General features: G+C 40.9%; 1 long non-coding RNA gene across 5 annotated transcripts in view; it reads right to left on the bottom strand.

Moving 5' to 3' along the window:
• Positions 1-5,003: 5,003 nt before the first annotated feature.
• The window catches only part of LOC132251443 (uncharacterized), a 111,134-nt gene continuing 103,160 nt past the window's right edge, over positions 5,004-12,977 (bottom strand). For 3 of the 5 annotated variants that reach the window (XR_009463506.1, XR_009463507.1, XR_009463508.1), the window contains 2 exons: positions 9,322-9,521; positions 5,004-5,217 (listed from right to left, as the gene is read on the bottom strand). This is a non-coding gene — a long non-coding RNA (uncharacterized LOC132251443). The other 2 variants (XR_009463513.1, XR_009463509.1) reach the window with 2 other exon arrangements.

Raw genomic sequence — 12,977 nt, 5'->3', positions numbered from 1 at the left:
TTTGGAGAATCAGAGATTCGGCCATAGACACAGCTTTAAATGTTTTCTCTACATACCTCGAATACCAGGTGCGGCTTGTGAACGCTGCAATGCTGGGGTGGATAGAGCATCCCACAGGAGTGTACTTCTGGTCTACTTCTGGGTCTGCTGGAGAGCACACAGGTGGTCTCTCCATGCCCCCCCCAGCATGGTGATCACCTGTGGGGGCACCCTGGGTGCCCCCCAGGCCCAGGAGGCACCAGTCATTGAGCCATGGGGCCATGGGGGAGCTCCCCTGCATGCTCCCTGGTGGACCCGGAAGTGGACTGTAAGTGCTTCTGGTCCACTTCTGGGTCTGCTGCCAAGTGCACTGGGGAGCACCCCGCCCTCCAGTGGGATGCTCCATCTGCCCCACCATCACAGCATTCACAAGCCCACTGGTACCTTGAGGTATGTAGAAAAAACATTTAATTGTCCAAATCTCCAAATCTTTCTGAATCTCTCTGAATCGATTTGGAGGGTTCCAATTCAATTCAGAGACATTAAAAGGTCTCCTGATTCAATTCGGATTCAGAGATTCAGCCACCAAATTGGGCCGAATCTCCTCTGAATTGAATTGGTGACCAAAGCTTCGCACAGCCCTAATGTCCACCTCTTCTTCTGCACCCTCATTGTTTGGAGTGCTTCAAAGGCACTTGGAGAACTACAGACAGCCTGTCTGTCTACGGCTAAAATTGCTCATGCTAAGAACGCAATCAAGCCCAAACAGCATGGAAGGAGAAACCTGGCAACTGGACAGACGTGTAGAAAGAATGCCTTAATGAATTTAAAAATAAAATAAAATTTGCACTTATGGTAAAGTATAATCCAAAATCTCTTCATTTTCTGGGAAACAAGTTGGATAGGATTTTTTGTTACTACTGATATTTAAGTCCTAGTATGCTGCACTTTCTGCCCAGTATTTGTAAAAGATCTACTTGAAGTGTTGCTGCGTGCTGACATGTTCTGAACTAAGTCCTAATCTTAAATTTTGCTGAACAGCCACCTGCAGCCTTCAATTACCACTGCAAAACTTTGAAATTGGATCGGTGATGGCTTTTCTGACCAGAGGAACATAATGTACTTTTTATTGTGCACAGCCAGCCCTGGAGTGCCAGGTTATATTTTAACCAGCTTTAATACTTATTTTTAATTATAGCTTTATTGTGAGGGCTAACAATCAATAACATAGTGCCTCCTGCTTGAGATCTGAAGAGATGATGACCATAATTTCTCTAGGGAGAATGACTAAATCAAAAATAAAAATAAAATAAAGTAAAATAGAGAGAGAAGAATATCAAACAAACAAAAACTAGAACCTCAAAACTCCTCATCCCTCTGGGGGGGAAAAAAAAAGAAGAATGCAATATTACAGGTCAGCAAAATCACTTTATTTTTAAGGAAACAAAAATTCTGCAGTTTACTGTGGTTCGCTATCAACAGCTACATCAGTGGTTCTCAACTGGTGTGCAACAAGGACCAGCCAAGGGTGCCACAACGCTGCCACTTCACATCAGACCTCAGTGTTCAGGAGGCCCATGGAAATGAACTGAGAAGCAGCCTCAGCAGAAAGGCATTCCTGCCTGAATTATTTTTTGCAGTCAGGCACTCCACTTCTACTGCAGCTTTTCTGGTTTGGCCCAAAGTACCTCCTAAAAACTGAGGCAGACAATGCAATTCTACCTCATGGCAGCAGCCTGGAGATACAGGCTGCTGTGTCTGCAAGAGAAGCTCTAGCATACCAGTTGATTTTCAGAAAACACATCAAAGATAAACCAAGAAAGGCTGCAGCAGATGTGGTGTGTCTGCTTTCATAATGTAGGGCTTTTCTCAGTTCAGCTCTGACATGCCTCCTGAAAGTCACGAGTGATGGAGTTTCTACCTACAACAGTGGCAGTGGTGACCACACTATGGTTCTAACTTTTCCATCCCCCTTCCCCTCTCTGTAGGCCCAATATATCTTCTGTCCTTCCCATATCCTCAATACTCCCCACATGTTGAGCGTGAAGCACAGCACTTCGCCTCTGCCAGTTAGGTACCCCAGGACTCTGGACTCTGTCCATTAGGGCCATTAGGGCCCCAGGCCCAGAGTACAGGGGGGTTTGCCCTGGAGGTAACTAAGGCCTGGTGGTTCCCTATCCCCACCAACATCCTGGAGTCATGTCTGGGCAGTGTACTGCTGCACTAGGAACAAACATGTACTGGGCCAGGCAGAACTACGGAAGCATTCCCCAGTAGTGGCCTGAAGGACTGAATATAATTATAATTATCTAATCAATTACTAGCATATTAATTATTAATGGTATTGTAATACTTATGTTCTAATATTTATAATATATTTATATTAGTTTTCTTAATTCGATGTTGATAAATTATGAAAAGTTTTAGAGGGGTGTCTTGAGTCTCAAAGGCTGAGAATCACTGAGCTGGATAAATAGTTATTTGAATTTAGAGATTCACTGCCTGTTTATAAGGTGCCTGTACTCAAAATTTTATATTTTTTCCCGATCTGTGCTATTTGTCATTATTCAAAAGAACTGTTTAGCAAACCCATTCAGGGTTCTGGTTTACTTGTGAACCATTCAGTTCTCAAGGTATATAGAGTTCATATTACCATTGCAAATACTTTTCCTGCTTTGTGACTGGTTGCCCTGGTCTGTAACACATTTTTTCTTCCCTGTGACAGGATGGCTTCACTTTTATTGACTGCCTGCTGAAATCCATGAACCTATTGAATCTCTGGAACAGTGGGCAGTAACCTGGCTCACAAGAAAGTAGTTATCTTACAGCTGTACAGCATGGCAGTGCATCTCCATGTGATGATCAGCAACAACAGTAGCAGTAATGTCCAAAGCATACAAGGTTAATACCCATCATGACCCTTCATACCTTTCCCCAGGGCAATCAGCAGATTTGAAAATGGCATTGTATGATTACTGAATACTTCCTGAACAAATACCCTGATCCTTGATCATTTCCCTTCTCCCCTGCAAAGGACAAGAGCTACTTGAAAGTAATGGCTGCCACCACTTCACAGTGGGAAATGTCACAACCATTTTTCGTTTCCAAAAAAGATCTATGTTAAAGGTTTGTCTAGAACTCAAAGTCATGATACAGAAAGCACTCTGAGAGTTGTGAGGGTGGAAAAGAGCCTCCTTACTACAGACCTATGGACTAACTTTCCTAGTCCTGTCTGCATGTTAATTGCCAGAGTCAGATCTGAACGGTTGCTTCATCTGATCTACATCTTAAAAATCTGGAGACGACTATGGTACAAAAGTCATAGGCATAGAGAAGATGCATGGGTCTTGAGAAGGGAATTCTGGCTAGTTCCAAGTGTACTTTATAATATATATATATATATATATATATACTGTATTAACTACAGTAAATATATATATTACTGTAGTTTGTACAGTCTGTTGCAAATTACAAGCATGAACCCCAAAATGTGGCATCGGGTAATACAGCTAATCACTGTAATTTTCCTTTAAGCTCTTCCTCAACTTGTAAGCTAATCAGTCTTTCTTCTCCATCTTTTTAAGGGATGTTAGATAACAGACAGGTATTTTCCAATCTTTGTAGCTGAAGTCAAAAATCAGTTCGGAGTCAGTCTCCACTTTAGGTATAACAATGCCACTTTATATAGAAACGTTTCTTCTGCATCCTAATGTTTTAACATTCTATTAAAGGCCACTGCAAAGTTTACTTGAGACATATTTATTGTAAAAGATGGCTATAATGCAATTTAACAGACTAAATATAACTTGCAAATTTCAAAGATATCAATCTATGAAGGCAGTAATTTCAAAAAAATATTCATCACATATTCATGTTGTAGTTTATTATCCTTTGTGTATTTTCCCATGATCTGCCTTAACCTTTATTATAAACATTGTTTTGAATACTTAAGGTGTTTTTCCAATAAGGGAATGGGCTTTTCTTCTCCAGAACAAACTCGGTGACATAGGAGAAGCTGTGCAAACAGCTTGATAGCAGTGGGACTATTCATGGCAGTAATCACTCTGCTCAATAGTACGTTTTTGCAAGATTGTACTCTTAACTATTAAAGGCAGCTCTCACTTGTCTCTGTGCGTCTGTCTATACTGCAGATTCCAGTTTTGTATGGAGACACTCAAGTTAGCTTTAACTGAGTTACCTTGGGTTTTGGCAACAGTCTAACTGCAAAAGCACAGAGCTCCACGAGGGGCAATTTACCTGAGAAACAAAATAAATAAGTTCACACTGGAAGCATCTACATGACATATTTACTGTGGATTTGACTAATTAGCTGTGCAGTAAAACATCACTGTCTACACATGTGGTGCTATTAGGACAGAGTAAGTTAATTAACTCTGCCATAGGATGGTACTGCCAGACACAAGTACTATCCTATGGCAGAGTTACTTACTCCACCACAGATGCTGATGGGGGCTGGCTGGGGCGCAAGGGTGCTTCATTGTGGGGGGCTGGCCACTGGCCATTCCCTCACTAGAGCACCCTCATGCCCCAGCCAGCCCCTCCACAGCACCCTGAGGTGAGTTGGAGTAGTCCTGGGCTGGCAGGCTCACCCCTGGGGCCTCCTACCAGCTGAGACTGCTTTGCCCCAGCTCAACATGCTGCTGTCCCAGGTGCATATGTAACACTGCACCTAGCAGCAATAAACTCTGGCACCAATTGTGCCAGAGTTTATCCAGCCATATTAATTTGATGTGCAGATGCGCCCACTGAGCTCTATCCTACCGAAGCTAAACTTCTAGGAATACCCAAACAAATGCATTTAAAATTAGCTTGGGTATCTCTGCACTACACTGAAGTCTGCTATGTAGACACGCCTAGTGTCTCTTGTGGCTATGTAGAGTAAATTGGTATTTTGGAATAGTGATTGATACATTGGAATATATTGCTATGTTGGAAATATTGCTACTGCAAACTTAGTGGACCAAATAATTTGTCAGAATAAAAATGAGGATACTGAAAATGACTACAGTTATGCGGTATACTGAACTTTATTGATTATTATATGAGATCACCCATAGAGCACATTCATGCATTTTTTGGTTCTTTAAAGTTCTGTCTGGGCATATGCTTGGCTCAATGTAAACCTTGGCTCAGTTATCCAGGGCCCATTTCTTCTTTGTTGTCCCAAACATAGTCAGGAGGAGACAATTCTGATCATTCCAAATCAGGGACTTTTTCCTGAAAGAATTAAGTTAAATTGTTAAATTTAAACAGAAAATTTCAATTTTCAACAGTATGTGGCATAAAGACAAACATAAATCTTAACGGGGCAGTAGTTTGTTACCATACGTGAATACATTTTTTTCATTTTCCTTTTTGTGAAGTGTCGGTTGTGCATTGTTGGTCTGTATTCCACTGAGCTGATTGGAAAATGGGCCTTTTTTGTCAGTTAAATAGATTATTAGGAAGCAGATCTCAGAGGAGTTCAGCTCCAACAGATTCATCACAAGGTGGAATTTAATGAACAATGAACAATTGCTCTTTCTTTACCAATTCTGATTTCAGATACAATAATGCATTCATTAAAATAACTCCACTGAGTCCAATAAAATTACATCAGATTTACGCAGTCATCGGAATCTGACCCAAGGAGATTAAGGAATTATTAAAGCCCCAAAATCCCTGAAGCCTTTGGATTAATGTGCAGCTTCAATAAAGATGTGAAACTGGAAACATCATAGATTACGATTGCTCAGAAAAAGCAATATGGATCAAAGAAGACAGAAACACTGTTGCATTAAATAGTTTAGATTGTTGCTTTCAGTGCTGCATAGCACTCTGAAGAGTTGTTTTTAGGCAAAGCATTGGAGAAGAGACAAATAATGAGACTCAAAAACTTAAATGAGGAAGAAAAATGAGATTTTTTTATTGAATTAAAAAGATTTCTTGAAGATCAGGGGGATTGGCAAATTGATCCAATGAATTTCGTCTTTGAACTAAAAGATTTTATTGGACATAACGTTCTCCAAAGAATTACATATTAAGGGATAAACAAAATAAAGCAAAACAAAAACCCTGTTAGATAAAACTTGCTTCATACAAAGATAAAAAAACACATGAAACCTGATAAAGTAACGATTCATATATTATTTCTGGACTCATCAATGGTTTCAAGAGAATTCTACTATAGGCAGATTCTGTCGTGCCATGATAACGCATTGTTGTTCTTAATGGGAGAATATTGTACACAAATAACATTTAATAAAGAGGAGGAGGAGATATTTGACGTTAATTAGAAATGAAATGGAAAAAAGCAAAATGAAATGAGCAAATCAGGGAATCACACAAACATACAGAGTCCTTTCAAGTTCCTAAGACTTATTTGACTTGATCATGTGTTTAAAAACACAACAGAGGTTGGGTCTACTTCTAAGTCTTGGGCCCAGGAAATCTGTATTACAAAAGTAGCTAGTTGTTAGCTAGAAAAGGAATAAATGGACAGAAGGACTGAATACTGTATCCTAACCTGGTTACCACTTCTCCACAGAAACAGTAAGTGAGAAAGTCAACAGGTAGATTAAAACCCAAAGGCCAAAAAGCAAAACTTGGAATGGATCCCATTCCTAGCAAGGCTATTTTGCAGCAGGTCCTCTCCTCTGCACATTCTATTTGCTTTCTAATTGTAAAAGCCACCAGCTCTATAGCCATACAACTATTTTCAGATTACATTGCTTACATTGTTTCAGGTATCAAATACTCTTATCTGACTATAGTCATGTCTGTCTTATGGTCATTATTGTGATTACAGGATGGTGTAGTCATACCCAAGTTAGGTTTAAACTAGCTAATTTAGGTACTGGCAGCAGCTAAGTGATGGAGTTCAGTCTTGAGGAAGTAGTTATTACTACCTCCACTAAGTGCTACCTCACAGATATTGAGAACTGTAAATTCCCAGAAGATATTCAACCTCTTTGCAAGACTGAACCCACAGTCTTTACCTCCAGGTAACCTTTCTAGGTTGAATTCATTAAAGTTTCATGTAAGAGTTGTCATTGTGGAGGCAGAGAAAATAATTTGCAGGTAGATACAGGAACAGCCCACTTCAAATTCTTCTTTAGAACTATGAAGGAAGCTGGTTTTGGACAAAAAAAGATACTTAAAAATGCTATATTATTATTTCTTGCCTAGGTCACAGCACAACCTATAAGCCTGAACCAAGACTGAACACTGTTCAGATATGGAAAGGGAACGCTCCTTTCTTCATAGATCTTAAATGGGAAAAATAAGGAACTGCTATCATGTAATTTAAGTAATTTTCCCAATATCTTACTTTAAGAAAGCTGGGAACTAAAATGAGAACTCCAGAGACCCAGTTGGGTAACTTAACCATACAATTACCTTTTCTTCCTAAGGGATAGCTTTCTTTCCGATGTATACAGCTGTGAGCACAGTTTCAGACCAGGTTTTTTGAGACCTCCAACTGGTCTATGTATTTTTTCCCAGCTGACAAACAGGATTGAATGTTATTGCACACAACACCAATGCTTGTGACTGATCTTGTTCATTGCACAACTGACTAAGAAAGGTAACGTACATTTTATTAAATTATATTCTTTACTTTAAAAGTAAGCACATGTGTATAAGGCTAAGCCTATTTGGTATGAGAAAGAAAATAAATTCTTGAGGCCAGCTGGCCTGGTCAGCAAAGCTTCACTACACAGACGACAAAGCCACAACTGTAAGTAAATATCCCATTTTTCTCCCTATATGCATCCATGACTGAAGACACCATTTTGCTGTAGGCTTTTATGCTGTCACTATGGTGTAGGGAAATAAATAATTTGGAGGTAGATAAAGGAATAGCCCACTTCAAATTCTGCTTCTTGAAAACCACAAAGAACTTTTAGATTGTAGAGAAACACCAGGCACCCTGAACACATATATACAAATTACTTACTGGCCCAATAAATTATCTATCTTGTCTACTTTTTTCAAAAGGATGCTGCCACAGCTAGTAATCTCATAACCTGGCCTACATTAACAAGTATAAATATAGATGCAAGCCCAAAATTAGCTATCTTTTAGATTTGTGTGAATCTGGAAGTCAGTAAAATCTATTAAGGTCAATTGAGCTATTTTAGATTTAGAGCAATATAGCTCTGAGCAGAACTTGTCTCACAATTGCTAACTCCACATAATTTTTTAAACATTATCTTGTTATCAACAATGTATTCATTGCTCTTGCTTACTTTATTTAAAAGGTAAAAAACTAGAACCCCCAAATAATCCCAAAATGCCAGTTACCTTTTCTTCATCTACCAATTTAACTAGCCAAATTCTGAACATGAACTATTTAGTAGGGAAATGGATTATATTTAAAATCAATTGAATAGTTCTTGTATGCAGTGGTAATACTATTAATAGAAAAAGTGCCTTTATAAACCCAGTAGCATTAAAATTGTGCAGCAAAGTATATCTAACAACCTTGCAATAAAATAGCAGTTCTTACCAGATCTAAATCTATAAAACGTGTACAGTATCTACTATCTATTCATTTGAATAGATTTAAATTTGCATGGCAGAAAAAATTAGGATCATTAGTCTAGTGAGGTATTAAAACAATATATAGGAATATGAGAATATTAGCCTGAAGGATTTACAATGTATTTTTTGTTGTAAACAGTAATGTGAATGCATGACAAAAGCCTCTATTTTTCTTCAGTAAGCCATCTTTAGTTCTTTTAGCCAATGACTTCAGTGAAAATTTAGCAGGGGAGTTGTGCGCTTCCTATTACAAAGACATCTGGTACCACTTTTAAATATAGCTATTTGGTGTATGTGATGGATATTTCAAAAAAGGCCTTAAATGTGGACATTCTTTGTCCTGCACTGTCCACATTGAAAAATAAGCTTGACACTAACGTCAAATAGTGACTTGACCTTCTATGTGTATTTTCCTTTCTCCATCTGATGTAAACCATCCCAGGGCAAAGGATTCACTCATACTATTGTAAGCATTGAACATGTTTGATCCTTGTCAGTACAAATGGTCAAATCTTGCTCCTTTGTTCTAGTGGGAGGTTTAGGCAGGATCTATCTTTGGCACTGAATATCAAGTGTAGAGTGAATCAACTGAGATTCACTTTGACCTGTTAGACATTGTAACAGGGTGGCCAGTACCCTTTAGGGAAGGCAGCAAGTTAAACCAAAGGGCTATAGCTATGGGAAGGCTAATTACGGTGTGGCCCTAAGAATCAAAAAGCCCAGTAGGCAAAACCACAGGGGAGGAGTGAAGAAGAAGCACTAGAGGTAGGAATTGTCTGAGCTAGAATGAGGACAAACCTGGGAAAGGAAGCTGGATGCCACAGCAGACCCATCTCAGGGTCCAGGCTGATAAGGTTCCATTGTTTGGTGAAGGACTTCCCAGATGTCTTCATTGATAAACCTGGAATGTACCACTTTAATTGCTCACCACTTTGTGTTAAAGCCTGGATGCCCAATACAGAAGAGGCTCTTCAGGGTTCCTGAGCGCTTGCAGGAGACTGTAAGAAAGGACATACAAAGCATGCTGGACATGGCAGGTAATTGAAGAACCCTCCAGTGAGCGGAGTAGCCCAATCATCCTAGTGTCCAAACTGGACAGGACAATCCAATTCCATATGGACTTTTGACAACTAAATGTGGTGTCACAATTGCTGCTTATCCTGTGCCTCAAATTGGTAAATTACTGCAGTGGCTTGGGAAGGCTAAGTATATACCTATATTAGATTTAACAAAGGCATACTGGCAGATTTCCCTAACCCCAGAATCCCAAGAGCTTAAGGCATTTGCAACACCATGGAGGTTGTCTCAGTTCCAGATCCTCCCTTTCAGATTTAATGGCTAACTGATAAAGTACTACAACCACATTGTGAATATGCCACTGCATATTTGGATAAAGTAGTTATATTCATGAGCACCTGGGGAGAACATTTCCAAAAAGTCAATACTATAGTCTAGAGGTGCATTGGTCCATATTGGATTGGCACTGATAAAAGGAAAATTGACACTATCGTCAATCAGCCTTTTTTGGCTGGTGTAGCCGATAATGTCACCAATAAATGCTGTGTGCATGCACGCAGCCGCAGCATGCATGCTACCAGGAGTGCAGCCCGGCAGCTTGGAGAGCAGTGTCTGGCCAGTAAGTTTGTGGGGGAGGGAAAGGGGGTGGGGAGGGAAGATTGAGGCCCTCCCACAGTGAGAGATGGGGCTGAGGCAAGGGCAGACACAGGTGCAGGCACTACCCTGCCAGGTGGGGTAGGGTGCAAGATGGAGCTGTGGACAGCTCATCCGGGGGCTGCAAGGGGCTGAGGTGACTCTGCATGCACCCCCAGGGGAGGCACAGGGGAGCTTGTGCCCCCTCCAGATATGTGCGTGGGGCAAGGGCAGGCTGCCCACTGCAAGTTTGGGGACAGGAGCTGTGCCAGCCTCTTCCCAGCAGGAAGGCTTGGCTGGGGCTGTGCTCAGGGTAGGTGGGAGAGGGGTCCATATAGAAGTGCCACGCCCCTCCCCACCTCCATGCCCCCTGGATGAGCCACCTGTGACTCTGTCCCTTGTCCCACCCTGCCCTGGCTGGGCAGCACCTGCCCCTTCCCTATCCTAAGCCCCATTCCCTCCCTCCCCATGGGGGCCTCAATCAGCCCCCCATGTCCCTTCCCTCCCACAGACTTACTGGCCAGGCTGCACTCCAGCTGCCATGCTGCATATCGGCAATTGGATCCTATTGGGTGATATGGATGGTTAATAATCAGCCATCCGTATCGGAGAAAAAAATCTTGATCGGTGCACCCCTACTACAGACACTTCAAACCACAGGTCTTGCAGCCAGCTCAACAAAATGTAGATTCGGCTGTGTGAAGGGAAAATATTTAGGCTACATTTGGGTAACAGGGAGATAAAGGCCCTTACTGACAAAGAGAGGTCTTAAATAGAAACCCCAGTGCCCAAAACAAAAATGTAATTGAAATTCTTCTTGTACTAGCTAGTTATTATCAATGATTTATTCTACACTTTTCTACTACAACTGCCCCCCTGACTAGCTACACAACATGGTACCACAGGTAGTACAGTGGACCCCAACAGATTAATATGCATTTGGAGACATTAAAAGGATATTATGCACAATACCTGGCTGTATTTCTCAGCCCAGATTGTGAATGCCAGTTCATTTTATAGACAGAGAGGGGCCTTGGAGCTGTTCTTTCGCAGAACTTTGAGGATGCTGAACACCTTAATCCTGTAAATACAAAGTACTCCAAGAGCAGAAGTATTCAGTCATTGAAAAGAATACCTCACTATAAAGTGGGCAGTCAATGCTGTATGCTGTTACATCCTAAGAGTCATCTTCACACTGGTGTCCTGATGGACCATGCACCTCTAACCTGGTTGAAGGCAATTCAGGATACCAACTTCAAGTTCGTGCATTGGTACCTGGCTTTGTAGCCATATGCATTCAAGATATGCCAGCAACCTGGGACCGCATATTTGAATGCAGACTTCTTTTCCCATGAAGGAGGGGGGTTAAATTTGAAAGACATGAGTCTCTGACTTCACCCTTGAGGGGGGAGGTATGTAACAGGGTGGCCTGTTGCCTTAAGAGAAGGCAGCTAGTTAAACTAAAGGGCTGCAACTGCGGGAAGGTTAATGAGGATGTGGCGCTAGGAATTAAAAAGCCCAGTAGGCAGAACCACAGGAGGAGAGTGAAGGAAAAGCACCAGAGGTAGGAATCTTCTGTGCTAGAAGAACAAACCTATGAAAGGAAACTAGAAGCCACAGCAGACCCTTCTCAAGGTCCAGGATAATAAGGTTCCTTTGTTTGCTCACTTTGTTTGGTGAAGGACGGTTTAGTCTATAACCGGAGCAGGCTGGAAGGTACTCTAGGCAGCAAGGGCCAGCAGGGTGAAAAACATCTCTAAGGCTAGCTGAGAGATGCTTAGGGAATGGACAAAGCCTGGTCAAGAAGATGTGAGGTGGCAACCTCCTACAGGTATGTAAGTAGGCTTACGCACCTAAGAGTATTTCTATTCCCTCTGCTCAGGTCCATGAAAAATTGTTAATACAAAAGACAGGTGAATACTCCTCCTCCTAACTGCTTTCTATGACTTAGTCTTAAGGATAAAACAGTGGTTGTTACAAAAATAGGTGCATTATTGGATATCCAAGGACTGGAGAAGGGGAGAATAGTATCACACTTCGGTGGCAAAGTCCACTTACACACCTAATCGGTGGACTAGAAGCTGGCTCACATTGCCAACACAACTTATTTGCAGCTTAGATTTGATTAAGGTGTTGGATTGGATTTAAATTCAGAGGTACTGAATCTGTGATCTCTTCTCAAGAGCCTGGAGAAATGTATGGTGGAAATCTAATGAGAGAAACTGACCTCACAAGTTCCTTGCATCCTTTTCATGATCAGTTACCCGATTGTGATTTTCACCATTGTTCGTATAAGATATTAGCCATGTAAAGTTGGAACTGGACAATTGGTCCCTTTCAGTTTTGGATCTGCTCCTGAAACCAAGTTGTGGTTGTGGAGTGTCAGAGTTGAAGGCTTTTAAAACATGGATATTTTCAGAATCACTATTTTAGTTCTGCCTTATCTTAGAATTCATTTTTCATGTATATTGCTTTTGATATACCAACACCACCATCTTTGTGGAAAATGAGCTGAGAATATTTCATCTTGAATTCATTGGGATCTCAGTAAGATAATGACTAGCTCATATTTTGTTACACTATGGCACTAATTATATTTTTAAGCAGCAGCTATATACCATTTTTCCTCTTTGAGGAATTTACAAACTACTTCTTACATTTCTAGCCAAACCTTTGCACTTCAATTAATCCCAGGGTAATAAAAAAAAGTACAAACATTTGCTGGAGTCATGGACAGCTTATTTCCTGAGTTTAGCAGCATAAAGCTAGGCTTGAAGACAGTCAATTCAGCTGTTCTGAACATG

The sequence above is a fragment of the Alligator mississippiensis genome, chromosome 7, assembly GCF_030867095.1.
Source record: "Alligator mississippiensis isolate rAllMis1 chromosome 7, rAllMis1, whole genome shotgun sequence".
In the NCBI taxonomy this organism is placed as follows: domain Eukaryota; kingdom Metazoa; phylum Chordata; order Crocodylia; family Alligatoridae; genus Alligator; species Alligator mississippiensis.
This window is presented reverse-complemented; position numbering and strand designations above follow the sequence as displayed.